Consider the following 15,929-nt stretch of genomic DNA (forward strand, 5'->3'; position numbering starts at 1 on the left):
AGGTACCAGTGGTTAAACATCTGGTGACGTAACGGATGCAATTGTTCTTTACGTTTGACTTGTATTTTCACCAGCTCTCGGTAAATCCTTTCTCTCAACTCCTCAGGCAAGCCCAAAATGTTCTCTTGTAAAGTATCCATAAGTATATACACTGTTTTTGGAATCCTTGGGTGGTGGCCAATAGCCTCGTTTCACTTTGTGCCTAATGTAATATCCACTCATAATCAGTCTTCTTGTACTTTGGAACAGAGCATAATTTAAAAACGGTTGAATAACTTTGCGTTTGCGTTTCACTTGTATTTTGATCAGTTCTCGGTAAATGCATTCTCTCAACTCCACAGGCAAAGCACGAATGTTCTCTTGTAAAGTATCCATGAATAGGTCATACTAAATCCTCTTTGGTCTGACACAAGAAATGTACTGTTTGCACAGACATGGTTTCAATTCAGTGTCGAATCTAAATCTTTTAGTCACTAATTTACACGTTACAATTCGTTCAGAAGTTTCCTCTTTCACCAAGTTGACATTGTGTACAAGATGTTGGTAATTCGTTAACTCTTCCTCTGGAATTCGATGCAGTACGTTTACAATGTAGTAGATAGAATCGTCAATACCAAACCATTCCTTTTTAAAACCAGGGGGTCGTTGATCAATGTCTGTCCAATGGAACACTTTCAACTCAATCAGTCCTTATATAGCATTCAGGTACCAGTGGTTCAAACACCGGTGACGTAACGGATGCAATTGTTCTTTACGTTTCACTTGTATTTTCACCAGCTCTCGGTAAATGCGTTCTCTCAACTCCACAGGCAAAGCACGAATGTTCTCTTGTAAAGTATCCATGAACAAATTATGGTAAGTTACTTCAATGTCTCGGTCCCACTAAGGGTAAGTAATGACAATTCGGTGACCATCGAGCATGTTCTACGTAGGCCGAATCTTGCGGTTCCCAGTGGTGAAGTGACACACCGCAACTGAAGAACTTGACTTTATCTCCTTCGCCCAAGTAGAAAAATCCGGCTCTGGCTAATTCTTCGGGGGTCGGTCCTCCCAGATACTTAGGCCATTTTCCCTTGAACGATTGAAGACGATTTTCAAAGTCGCAGTATTCCGACAAACACACAGGGAACGAATATTCGTCTTTCACAGGTTCGTTTCGATGAGGGTTGAGTGACATGGGCAGGAGTTTGCTCAGGGCTGGATGACATCCGTAGGGGGGGTAGACGTGAAGGTGAACATTCCCCTTTAAAACGAAACCCAGTAAAATGTCCAAGAGGACGAGCGGCATCACTTTCGCATGCCTCAGGTTTGACACGCACAGCATCACTTTCCATGATAGGGGTCGTAAGAACAAAGTTCCCATGATGCTTTACGGCATCGTTCAGGTCACAACGTACAGCATCGTACCCATCGCAAGGCTCACAATCGCATTCCACTTCAGAAGCCTCACACTTGAATTGTGCCTTTCTAAACAACTTGGTTTGTGTTTCTTTGAAAGTATTCATCTTGTTCGCTCGGTCTTGGTAGTCACAATGAACTATCGATCTTGCTTAGGGTTCCTTTTTTATATACAGACCAATACCGACGGGTCCATACGGTAAGGTGAAATGATTGGGAAGTCGCACTCGCTTCTGGTACACGATTTGATAGACTTTTTCCAAGGGCCGACTGACGATGTGGTGAGTGGGTAAACGTACAATCTTGTTCGGTTGGTGAGTGGTCACTTTAAAGTTTCCATCCTCTCCCGATTGCAAGGCTTCTTTCAATACCCCAAAGTTGACCACTCGACTGGTACGATAATTCAGAGTCAGTCCTTTCACTTTGCACGTCGTGTGCACTTCTCCTTGTTTGTCACGGTATTCGTAGCCGTAATTTTTGGGACCACCACTGACGAAACTTAGAATCTTGTCGTCGGGATGCTCGTCTGTCCAGGCTCCTAAACGGTCTCCTTCGATGTCAGGGTGCTGTTGACTCGGGTGATGGATGTAAATGCAACTGTCCGTGTCAAAGTACAGGACGCGTTCTCCTAACAGTTCTAAAGCTTCGTACAATTTTAAGCGAGCATGAGCTGTCACGTAAGCCGCAATGATGACATTTCCAAAAGGGTCGTCTTGTACAAAGTCCAGATCTTCTTCGTAATTGACCAAGATCAAATCCTCTCGAACGACGTCCACGTGTTTCATGTATTTGGTTTTGTCGTGAATCATCTGGAAGTAGCGGGAAGGTTCTGTCAAATATTCCGTCTTGGGTAAACACGGTCGTTGTGCCATTTTACCCCACAAGCAATTTAACATCACTTTGGCAAACGATCGCCTGCCTTCGTTTTTCTCGATGTGGTCTAAAGAGATGCCTTCTTGTTTATAGTATTTCTCTTTGAATTGTATTTGGTCTTCGGGAGTGTGACACCAGGACGGATAGCCGCTGGCTTCTTGCTTCAGTTTCAAAAAGGCATCCACGTAGTCAGCGAAAATGCCTTTCTGACTGGGATCACCCTTGTGGTATTGTTGTGTCTTGGGAAAGTGGCAAATTTCGTACACTTCTAACAGTTGGTATCCCGTGTCCAGAGCTTTGAACAATTCTACGCTGACCCAGGTTCCCGTCAAGGCCCGTTCTTCTTGGGTGTGCTGACAAGGTTGGTCTTGGTTGCACGTTTCGGCACAAGTACGGCACAATGGAAACATCAGTTTGCCTTGACAATGGTGAGGTAACACGGGATGGTATAGGTTCGTGGGAGGCAAAACTTTACACTTGATCAAGCCTTCGTATTGTCGAATGTTTTTCAGGTCAATGTGTTCCGTCAGCAATTGCGGGTGCCCTACAGGAAAGCGACAATATTTGCACACGTAGGGATACAGCGAACACACGTCCAAGTATTTGATTTCTTCTCCTTTCTCTTCGTCAGCTTGGTACAGCAAACAGGTGGCATTGGTCCTTCCTCCGTACAAACTATCCCTCGGGTTCAACGGGTCCATGAACTGGTAACTTTCCACGAGGCGTTTAAACTCGGGATCGGTTTTCATACGGTGATCGTACTCGTGTTCCCACATTTCCACCACTTGGTATCCTTCCTGTTCCAACTTTAGACGCCGCTGACATGTGTCCTGGTACAAGTCTTCCATGGTTCGTTGTAAAAACTGATTTTTAGTGCTACGGTCAGGGTAACAGACGGGACATCCGTGAAATAAGCAACCGTTAAACTCGTACACGATCTTGGGGTTTTCTAAGTCCCAGCCATCGACCGAATACGTTCCGATGGTCTTTTCACCCCCTCCGTTGCGGGTATGCTGAATCCACTTGTCTTCCTTGTCGCACAAGTAATGTAACCAACGTAGGGCTTTGACCGAGTATTGACGTTTGACATAGTGGGTCGTTTGAGGACTGATGACAGCCACGGTCTTTTCAGGCATGAATCGTTGTCGATACACTAAGGAACACGCTTTGGCAATGGTGCAAGCTTCTTTCAAAGGATCGACCCCTCCGTGTTCCATGAACAGTTCTCGAAATTTTCCACAGCAACGTCGTAAAATGTCCACGTCGGAACGAAAATACTTTAGCATTTCTTCCTGAAAGTCGAAAGGGTCCGAGGCGTGAGCCTGGTACCAAGCGTAGAAAGCTTCTCGTTGTTCGGTACGCATGTTGTCGGGGTCGTAATAGTGAGCCTCAGGTAAATGGGGTAGAACGGCGTGTTGATTGGCTTCCGTATTGAAAAAGTGTGGAAAGTATCCTTTAGCCATTTCTGTCATTCCAAACATTTTAGGCATTCGACTCAAAGGCATGGCCAAATAGCTCATCGAATCTTTAAACTGCACTTGTCCCACTTGCATGAAAATGATTTTGGCTCCGTTCAAAGTGACTTTAGGACGTTCGGTGCCATGTTCCGTATAGTACCTCAAAAGAAACTGTCCATCGTATCCGGAGAAATTGTGAGCCATCACCGTGGCATGACGATGACAATCTCCGTAACGTTCGATGTCCTCTTGGCTCCACGTGTTGTCGATGGGGTCTAAAACCCATTGGGCAAAATCGTCTAGCGTCTTCGGTCCCCGAAAGATTTTTTCACGCCCTCCAGGAATCTTGCTGCAGTGAGGGCAATGACTGAAGATAGGTTCTTGAATGCACTTCTCGCACGCTCGATGAGCCACGCAGAAATTAGGAATGTGAATGCCGGTCTCTTGCATGCATTCGAAATCGAAAAAGATGAAATTGCCTTTCTTCTTGTAACTGTCCTCTTTCTCTGGTGGGGGTTGGTATTTTTGCACGTAGCATTGATGTTCCAAGTCCACGATGTGGTGACAAATGTGACATTTTTTCTTTCCTCGACATACGTGTGCCTTGGCAGTATTGGTACATATACCTTGTCCACAGGTAGGGCACAATCTCAGCAGTTGACAAGCACATTTCTTCTGTGAACCTTGTGTTTTCAAATGTTGTTGGTAACAGGTAGGGCTGACAAACGTGCGCAGACTAGTTGAACAAGGCACTGGTTCTTCGCTCAGACAGGGTGGAGAGGCCAAACATCCTGAGCATTTCAATCCACAATGCTTGTGTTGCTCTCGGTTGTTATAACCATAATCACATTTCTCACAATAATAACCGTATCCCAGGAATCCGGTGATGGTGGTAATGGTATCGAAATGGTCATCGTGATAATAAACATGAATGTATTTTCCGTCCTTAAAATCTTGGCCTCGAAACAACAGAGGTCCGCGCATTTCTTGAGGGTGCACTTTCAAGGTGTATCGTGGAGCTAGGACATCTTGCAATTTTTGCATCTCAGGAATGCCACAGGGTGTGTCTTTGGACAGGCCAGCTTGTTGCAACAGGAGTTCTGCTTCGTTTCGTTGTTTGGCTCGATAGGAAAGTTGAATAGTGTTCCAGGTTCTTTTCCATTCTACCGTGTCGTTCTTGTTGGCATAGGTTCGTTCCACCACGATGGCACGGGCTAAACACATCTGGTCATGAGGGTTGTTAATTCGGACGAGACTCTTTTTGGTACTGCGAAGATCGTCCACCAATAACATCCTTTTGCGTCCAGACCCTTGAGGAGGAGAGACGTGGGCCATTTTCAGTGTGGCTTTACCATCGGTGATGTCAAACTGGTCATTAGATTGTTGTACGTGTTGAATCTTGTCCATGACTTTGGAAGGGGTTAGTTCTGCGGGTCTGCTAAACTCGATCCAAACAGGGGATTTCAAGCTGTCGTGATCTATGGATAGTGTGAAGCGATCGTCTTCTTTGGGTTGACATTGTCGCTTGAGTGAGGTGAGCAAAGAATCCCACATCTCGCTGATGAACCCGTCTGCTTTCTCCAATGGTACGTCAGCCTTGAAATCTTTAAAATTCACTGTGTAGGTGTAAGCCGTGGTTCTAAATTTTCTAGAGGAGCGCTTTTCCGTCTCTCGAATGGAATAGTATTTTTCAGGGTTGACTAAGAGTGACGAACTTGGTTTAGAGGGTTCGGATTCTGGTTCACTCATGTCCTCTTCAAAATCACTGGCATGAATATGTGCCAAGATTTCAGCTCTGGTACGAGGCGATAGATCACGTTTCTGCCTCTTACTTTCTTCTTCTTCTTTCTTCTCGAATGAATAGGATCGTTTCATCTTGAGTGAAAAACGTCAAATGACTTAAGTGTAAACACCATAGACTAATTTATAGTCATGGCAGACCAGCGTATATAAAAGGGTGTGTGTCTTGTCCTTTCACTATTCATTTCACTCTCAAGCCGAGCAGAACTATGGAAGAGACTAGCTAAATCGAACGTTTCGTCAGAGCTTTGCGAGGGGTCATTAGAAAATTCTCTTCAGACCAGCCCACGGACTACTCTCCTTCCTTTCGAGATAAAAGTCAAGATACTTGCTATATCTGTCATAAGAAAGGGCATTGGTCTTCAGAGTGTCCAGACCGTCAAAAAAGAAAAAAAAAACAGGGGCTAAAAAAGACAAAAGTCAAGATACCTGTTATTATTGTAAAGAAAAAGGACATTGGTCTCCAGATTGCCCAAAAAAGAAACAAGAGGAGTCAGAAGAAAAGAGAAATTCTTCAGAAGAAGAGAGGGATTCTTCGGAAGAAGAGAGGGATTTTTCAGAGGAAGAAAGCAGACAGGTGAAGAAAAAGAAACAGGAGAAGAAAAGAAGAAGGGAAGAAAGTGAGGAGGAAGAAGAGGAAAAGAGTGTGACGGTGAAGAAATTCAAAAAACAGAGAGACTAAACAAGGAGAAAGAAGAAGTCAATGAACTTTTTATTAAAGTGTTGTGTTGTGAATTGTGACTTGGATTGTAACAATGGATAAAAGAATAAATTAATGATATAAGGTAAGTGTCTTTGAGTTTTGATTTTAAAATAAGAACGTACACTGACGCACTCATACAAAGACACGTACTATAGGGGTAAAATGGGCTGTTAACTATTTTTTTTTTTTTTTTTTTTTTTTTTGATTTTTTTTTTTTTTGAGTTATTGGCAAATTGAAAGGCTATCTCTTTTCGAGAAATGTGGGTGGCCCTGAAAAGGGCCTTTTTTCTTTATGGTGTAGGGGTGAGTTTAAGCAATCAACTTTAACTGCCTTAAGCCTTTGCCACGGCCAAGGCCTACTTCTGGACTGCGTAATGATGATGATGATGATGATGATGATGATTGGGTTGAAATCACTAAAGGTGGTACGGTAGGCTTAGTCACAGGGTTAACGTGTTTAGCACGGGAAGGTCGTATTCTCTTCGGTCGTAATAAAGAAGTCTGATACATTTGTTTCAGACTCCTTAACTCCGCTAAAATGTCCAACAGTACCGTGACCATTTGATTTTCACCCTCTTGTTTCTTTGCTGCTACTTCTTCTTGCTGTTGTTGCTGTTGTTTTTTTCTTACCTCTTCTTCTTGCTGCTGTTGCTGTAGGAGAAAAGCTTGTTCCGCTTCCTTTTGTCGTTGTATAAATTTCTCCAATTCTTCTTTCTGTCTCTGTCTAAAATTCTCCACTTGCGGTAATGAAGAAGGTAACGAAGGTTCCGGAACAAATTCTTGCGAGGTAAGAAAATCCACAAAATCCCAATTCACCTCTTCTGAAAGTAAGTCCGGGTTCCCTTGGGCAGTCTCCCCTGTTGGTGCACCCCAATGGATCGTTTTCTGAGTTTCCGTCATGTTGAATCACTGTCGCATAGATTGACTGCACACAAGCGCTAACGAATCTATATAGACCACGTGACGTCACAGACTACTCTATTCGGATTTGATGCGGACTGACTGAATTTTGTAACGCGTGTTCGGATTGATGAATGAACTCAATCCGTTTCAATCCTTCCTCTATCTATAAATAAGCGCAGTTCACTGCATTGATTCACCTGTTCTCGTCGCTTCAAGATGTGGACCGATGTGCAATCTTCTACGCTTGTGTCTTCAATGATGTTCCGGACGGACATACCCATGTATGTCCGATCCAAGTGGACCGTTGTCCACAGGACAAACACCAGTCTGTGGATACGTAGGATCTACGTAGAAAGACAAGGGTGCCTCAAAAGAGTCCTGATTTACGGGCCAACAGTGAGACGCAGCCTAAGGACAAGAAGAAGACCAATGCGGTGCCCTTTATGTTAATGGATACATTAACATAAACCCAAAGGCCCTTTTCAGGGCCAGCCATATTTCTCGAAAAGAGAATGACTTTTCAATTGCCTACCCCTTTTTTAAAAAAAAATTTTTTTAAAAATAAATCCCATATTCAATTCCCCTTGTCCCTAAACAAGCCCAAACTCTATTCCCCATGGTAAATTCCCCTTGTACGTAAAGTGACCCACGATTTATTCCCATGTTAATTCCCCTTGTACGTAATGTGACCAACGATTTTTCGCCATGTTAAATTTCCATTGTACGTAATCTGACCCAGGGGTCTCTGTAATGCTAATTTCCATTGTACGTAATGTATCCCTACTTACTACTTTCAATACATAAATTACTTAAAGGATTTTGCAGATCATGAAATATGTTTATGGTCAAATCGCCATGTACTATATACATACATCAAACTCTCCGTCCCAACCGCAAGGTATGCCAATCCTCGTATTGTACAGCAATCTCTCTGTCACAACCGCAAGGTATGCCAATCCTCGTATTGTACAGCAATCTCTCTGTCACAACCGCAAGGTATGCCAATCCTCGTATTGTACAGCAATCTCTCTGTCACAACCGCAAGGTATGCCAATCCTCGTATTGTACAGCAATCTCTCTGTCACAACCGCAAGGTATGCCAATCCTCGTATTGTACAGCAATCTCTCCGTCACAACCGCAAGGTATGCCAATCCTCGTATTGTACAGCAATCTCTCAGTCACAACCGCACGGTATGCATATCCTCGTATTGTACAGCAATCTCTCAGTCACAACCGCAAGGTATGCCAATCCTCGTATTGTACAGCAATCTCTCCGTCACAACCGCAAGGTATGCATATCCTCGTATTGTACAGCAATCTCTCTGTCACAACCGCAAGGTATGCCAATCCTCGTATTGTACAGCAATCTCTCCGTCACAACCGCAAGGTATGCATATCCTTGTCATCAATATTACTAGAGGTCGACCAACAATTAAATGAATTAAAGGTGTATGTTCTATTAGCTCCAGAAAGAAATTGAAAATTAAAATAATTAACTTGTGCTCCTTTTAAAAGAGGTCTCTAAATAGACATATAGTCCACATACAAAACCTCCTTGATCACCTGATGTTCATGGTGCCATGAAAGGGCTAGACTTAGGTTGTGCAAAACACGGCCCGAGGGCCAGGATCCAACCAGCTGGTTTGTGTCTGGTCCGCCAACGTTTAATAACTTGTGCATTATTTTGAGCCTTCTAGTGCCTTATTTTTCGAAATCTGCACACAGGCCACGTGATAAAACAAAACATTTGCAATGTGGCCCGTCATGGATAAAGGTTGGATAACCTTGTGCTACACTGTTTAGAAGGATATGCATCGAAAATGGGAGGCCCATGGGTCTAATGTATGTCATCTACAAACAACATAATAATGCCAAGGCAGATTTAGGAAAATTCAAGAGCAAGCTATTAATGCATCAAAGAAAGTGTTTAGTGACTTAGACGAAACAGAAACGTTAGATGCTAGGCTTTCTTAAAGTCATATGATAAATAACGTAATAGGGGTAGAAATGCTAAAATCTGCGTTCAATTCAGAGTTGATGCTGAATTGCAAGATAACATATTTATTTGCTAAATCTCTAAAGACTTATACACCCCAGAGAATAAGCCATTCTCGAGTTATAATAGTAAATAAAGAAACTAATTCTTAAAAACTGTTTCAAACTTTTCTATTACTGAATTAGCAGTATCTATAAAACAATTTATTTTATGTAAAGCGCTGGGGATAAATGGTATTCAGAATAAACATACAATATGGTGACGTGAACTCATAAAAATTATTACAAATGTGTCCAATGCGATGCTAAGAAATATTATATATCCTGTGATCGTTAAATCTGAATAACCAACTCCAACCAACAAAAGCAGAGGAAAATGTACTATCGGTTTTTGGTTAAAAATTATTTGATAAAAGCATATCTAATAGCTTTAAAACAATAGATTTAATTCATACTACGAAATGAAAATTATACATTTTCCGAATACTCAACAGCAGAAATTGTAAAAGTGATTGATTAGCATAAACAATATCTTTAAACTCTGCACCAAGCTATCTTCCCATACATAGAAATAGAATGAAAATTATATACCGCATTTGTGGACACAGGGCAAGCGTGTTACACCGCTGGATATCATGGTACAGGGGACATTTCGAGAAGTTTTCTATATCGTGAATTACTGGCAAACTCTTCACTGGTATAAAGTTATCATACTGTAATATCCACATCATGGTTGCAATAAATGGCACTGAATCTGGACATATACCAACCAGGCAAGGTCATCGAGAAGGAGGTGTGCTTCCTACGTTTTTCTACATCGTGTATATCAATGACATGCTAAAATCCTTGAAATATTACAAGCTCGAAAAAAAAGTGTAGGGTAAATTCATTCTGGACGTTCTGCTTTAGACAATGATATCATTCTTACAGCGACAGACCCTGCTCCGTTACAAAGTAATATTTGAAACCGCTCGCTGTCATTCAGCAACTTTTTTTTTTACATCAGCAAGAAAGAGAGTTATCTTGTTTTCAAAAGAAAGACAAAATTAAAAAAGCAGTTTCAAGCAGAAACTTGTTCAAAATACTATACTGGTTTCCCGAACTCGCAGATATCCCTACATGCATCAATTTTCAAGTAAGACCAGGTCTAAAATGGGCGAAAGTGTGCTTCGGGACTGGATAGAATTAGCGCCGATATTGCTAAAAGAGAGCTCGATTTCCCTCGCAAATCATGTCATATGCTTGAGAATAAAATGTCTAAAAGAATATTGTATCGAGATTCTATATCTTTCTTTGCAACAATGAGCGGATGAAAAAAATGTTTAGTTTACTTTGGTGCTTTAGGGCACAGCAACGTAAGTGGGTTATTGATTGACAAGGCAGTTGGAGTAAAGAGTATTGCTCAAGGACATACTAAGGTAGCTGACCCAGTCTGGTCCAATTGTATGATTCGAAGCCGCACCCTTTCGTCGTTCATGAGATCGGAGAAAGAGAGAGAGAGAAAGAATTTGACACATGAAAAACTATATGTACATCAAACAAATGTACAAAGATTACATTGTGGCAATAAATCATATAATGTGTGGCAGATACCTGTCGCGTGCAGTACTTACAACCGAAAGGGTGCGGGTTCGAATCCTACCGACGAACCAGCATGGGACAGCTACTTCGGTATGTCCTTGAGCAAGGCACTTTACTCCAATTGCATCATCACTAAATATCCTATCTGTGTTTATGTGCCCCATAGCACCAAAGTAAACCAAATCATACTTGTCGACATTGCAATATTTTATACAATGATGTTATTTTTGACATACTACTCCATTGTTCTAAATGACGAAGAATAAGGAATCGACTTTGGTCGCACATAATCATTAATTGTGAGAGTCTATTTCGTGTTCAAGTCTGACGATTTTTTTCAGCACTTTCTTTGATGGGGAATTACCACACATATAAATTGAATGGTTTCAAAATCTACATAAATTTTTTATTTCTGCAGGAACTTAACATGATTTTATAAACAGTGTCATAACACGGTATCGAAATGATTTTGTTTAAATGTTTGAACACTCATTTGCATTTTATGTTTATGTCGGGTTGGAAAATTATTGTTAGGTTTTATACGTTTGGTTGTTGTTGTTGTGGGGTTTAACGCCATTTTTCAGCACGATAGGCTATACATGGCGGCCAGTATTAATGGTGGAGGAAGAACCCGGAAAATCCCGGAAAGAACCACCGACCCACGAGAAGCTACTGGCAAGCTTTCTCACATGCCCACATTGGCTGAATCTTAGACTCGAACCGCCGCAGACAGAGGTGAGATGGCAGTGATCCGTAACGAAGAGCGCTTTAGACCACTCGGGGCCCCTATACGTTTGGTAACGTAATTAAGTAAAATATAACACTATCAGCGTTTGGCACATACGATAGATAATTTTGATCTAAAAACTGGAGCTTAAAGCCCTCTAAATTGATTGCATTATTTTATACCTTGAGATGAACTTAGTATGACCATTTCCCACGGAGGGAATAAAGGGGGGTGGGGTGAATTTTGCTCTCTCTCCCTATGAAGGAAGACTAGCGTCGGGTAACAGTGGAATCCTACAGATCCCACAAAATCATGACAATCAACTATAAAAATTGTATACATGTTAATGTACGCACAAGTTGGTGATTTACTTTAAAATTAAAATGCTTAACATCAGAAATTGATACATTTGCTTGCTAGATTTTGTCACTCACATGGTATTTCCATTATTTTATTGTATTTTATCCCAATCCGATCGATAATTTAAATGAGAAAGCTGTTTGGCATTGACTAGCACAAGATCTGTTTGAGCGACAAATGTTTATTACTTCAGAACATCCCGTACTATAGTTGTTACGATGTCATTTCTTGAGATTGTTAAAATGTAATTTTTGGAGGAATTTTTAGAAAGTGTAATAATTTAATTGTAATCAAAATTTGTATTATAATTTCTGTAATAAAGAAAATGATTGTTATGATTTTTGTATTATGTGATACTAATAAATAAAATGATTGCAAGAATTTTTGTATTATGTGATTCTATTATGGTGCCTTAACAAAGTCTATCACCGTTAAGCTGTATCATTGTAAAACAACAGCTGTATCATTGCAAAACAAATCTGCAGTAGAGGACATGATTCATGCCCGCATTCCCAGCCATTGACGCAATTAAATAGAATGACTAAAAACTAGTTCAGAATCTGCGCTGTATGCATTTTTTTGACGAGGCAAGTTATCATTGGAAACAGAATAAAGGCTCTTCGTTAATCTGTCCAAGCACGAGGGCCGTGCGTACTCCAAGGATACACAAGTGAGGCTGAGTGTTGAAAGCCATGGCCTATTAAGGGCAAAGCAAACGTCTCCAAGAATAGGAACCACTATTTATACGCCTGCTCTCTTGGTCAAGAATGGCTGTGATGCATATTTAGATTCTTTTTTCTTTTCTTCCAGGAATGTAATTAGTTTTAGCTAGAGATTTTTCTTAGGTGTCTAATGCATTGAGAAACAACATATGTAGCAACTATTTATTCTACCTATAAAGAACCTGTAACATGTTGTTGTTATTGTATACAATATGAATTTTTAAATAAAGTGTCTCAGATTTTTTAAATTTATTTAGAACTTGCGTTAATTTATAATATTAACATTGTTTTTTTTTTTTGGTTTTTTTTTGTAGAAATGGTTTGCTACCAACTTCATGCAACAAAATAATTTATTTAGAACAATATACCTTTGAAATTACAGGAAGTAATGTTTTTGTTTTTAGAGTAAACATTTAATAAAATAACTTGATTGAAAAAAACTTTGGTATTAATTTGTAATATTTTATTCTTAAGCATTTTTGCATCATTGGCAATTTATTCAGCTTTTAATTCTACAATACAGAAAGTGTAGAATTGTGTGAAGTTGGTTAGCTCTAATTACATACAACATTTTTATTATATATTTTAAATGAGGTGCATGTAAGTTTGCTTCTGTATCGAGTGTTGTTTAATTTTAATAAAGAATAGCTGTACTGCAGACTTAGATTTGACTTCCTTTTTTCCAATCTGATCCCAGTACTGCTTCGCTAATACCAGCGATAAAACATCGATAATCGCAACGGTGACACTACCACTTATCGGAGGTCAGAATGACGCCTTTCTCTCTCTTTCGATCTGAGAGTCATCCTGTCAATAAATTGGGCATGAAGAAAGAACTATATACCCATTAAACTGACCATCACAATGGGCTAAAATTTACTCATGATCACTCCTTTCCCTGAAATAGTCACTATAAAAAACATTTCTTTTGATGCGATTTGGTTTTCTATATCAAAGAAACTTTAGTATTATATTCTATCTGATACATTAATAAACATAACAGTAATGATTTTATTACCATTACTTTACCGAATAATGTTTAATTTCCTTCCGATATGGTCTCAGATGCATTGTTAATTTTCACGCACTCTTAGCAAATGATTTAAGCAGACAATGTTGACAATGTCACCAGTAAAAGAGTGTTAATAATACCCTGCACTTTTACACTAGTGTATATATACATTATGTGAGTGTGTGTGCCATTAAATATCTATCTATCTATCGAGAGAAGTCGGCAGCCTTGTCCAACTCCAAATTTCACGTCAAAACATGTTGACCACCGTGTATAGAATGCAGCTCTTGTATTCTTATAAAAAAATATCGAACGATATTGTGAGTAGTTATCAAATTTACTTATGTGAAACATTTCTGGATGCAAGTAAATAGTATTTACACTGATTGAAAAGAACAATCCTGGTAAATGTTCTTTTTCTAGATCTCGTGATTTCAAGCATAAATTATATATTGTTAACAGTGTATCAATTATTTTATGAAGCTAGTTCTATTCTTGTTTACCGAGTATCAAAAACGTTATTTTCATAGTTAAACATTTTTGAGAATCAGTGTAATGGAGAGCTATAGGTCACCAACTATTGATCAATTTTGTGTCTTTATTTTTCAGTGAATAAAAGATTTAATTATTCCATATCTCTTTGAAGTAGTTTCCAAAATCATATATTTTAGCGAAGGATCACAATAAAATTTATATGATATATTGTTAATAAAAATATCATACAAAATTCAACCCAAGTCCACCATTGCTGGGTGTTGTATAATTTTTGAATGATTTGATAGCATTCACAGTTAGTGACTGTATCATCAAATTTTGATTTTATTTCTTTACAAGATTTTGCTGTAAATGTATCATTGGGATAAAATAAAATAACAGTCATTAAAAAATTCATTTTTTAATGTTGCTCCAGGTGCTGAGTTCAGTTTGGAAAGTCTGTAATCAAATAATATTGGTATAATTTAGACATATTAGTAAAATTTATACCTATTGGTATAAATATATACCTATTGATGTAATTTATACCTATTGGTATAAATATATACCTATTGATGTAATTTATACCTATTGGTATAAATATATACCTATTGATGTAATTTAGACCTATTGGTATAAATATATACCTATTGATGTAATTTAGACCTATTGGTATAAATATATACCTATTGATGTAATTTAGACCTATTGGTATAAATATATACCTATTGATGTAATTTATACCTATTGGTATAAATATATACCTATTGATGTAATTTAGACCTATTGGTATAAATATATACCTATTGATGTAATTTAGACCTATTGGTATAAATATATACCTATTGATGTAATTTAGACCTATTGGTATAAATATATACCTATTGATGTAATTTAGACCTATTGGTATAAATATATACCTATTGATGTAATTTAGACCTATTGGTATAATTTAGTTTTTCTTACGCTATAAAATATGTAGAATTTTTTCACACACTTTGAAACATCTTGCTTTAGCCTTTGTCATTATTCCATCTGTCTTTTTTTCATGGCAAACATTAATTTTGTCCTTAAATTCTTTATTTGGGGCAATATTGCTGCCGAGTGAAAATTACCGGACATGGATTTTCAACTTAAAAGATTCTTTTTGTAGTTTTCAATCTGTTTTATTTTCATCATATATTTTCATTCACAAGAAAATTTTATTATTTCTTATTTTGAATTGTCAAAATTTCTAACCACTTTCATTTGTGTAAGTTTCTGTATTTTGTGCATTAACGTTCTAACAAAATCTACACCTTCATTTGTTAGTAATGACTTATTCATCTTGACCCTGCTTTATAAAAATGCAAAATTATTTTAAAAATGGTCACTTTTATATCCATACCATATATCTGCTGGTTTCAGCTGAGACACAGGACCCACCAGTATGAAAAATCTTTACTGTGCATTTATTCTAAGATATAACTTTCATGCCATCACCTCGAGTATTTTTATGTAATGTATATACCGTTGTTCATACTCAATAGCTTTTCATCTAAATCTTCATCGACACACACCGTTTACATTCATCGTTGATCGGGAAGCTTTATATATTACCCTCACCATGTCATCCTTATGTTTTTAACTGTTTTGATTTTATTATTGCTGGTCAACAAGAAACATTTTATCAACTGTTGTTAATGCTATGCGTATCTTTTTCTATGGTGCTAAATAGCCTAAAAGTGCTGGATGCTGTGTAAAGCTAAAATCAATCAATCAATCTGTGCACTGATGAATGTTCTTCTGAGTCAATTTTATTTCTTTTCGGTCTGGAATACATCTGCTAAATATCAAATTATTCTAATTGATCTATCAACATTTGTGGACCTCTACATCATTCTCTAAAAAGCGCCAGGCAAACTGCACATCTTTTGCTCCCAA

The sequence above is a fragment of the Sinohyriopsis cumingii genome, unplaced genomic scaffold (assembly GCF_028554795.1).
Source record: "Sinohyriopsis cumingii isolate HCF-2022 unplaced genomic scaffold, ASM2855479v2 utg000913l, whole genome shotgun sequence".
Taxonomy (NCBI): Eukaryota; Metazoa; Mollusca; class Bivalvia; order Unionida; family Unionidae; genus Sinohyriopsis; species Sinohyriopsis cumingii.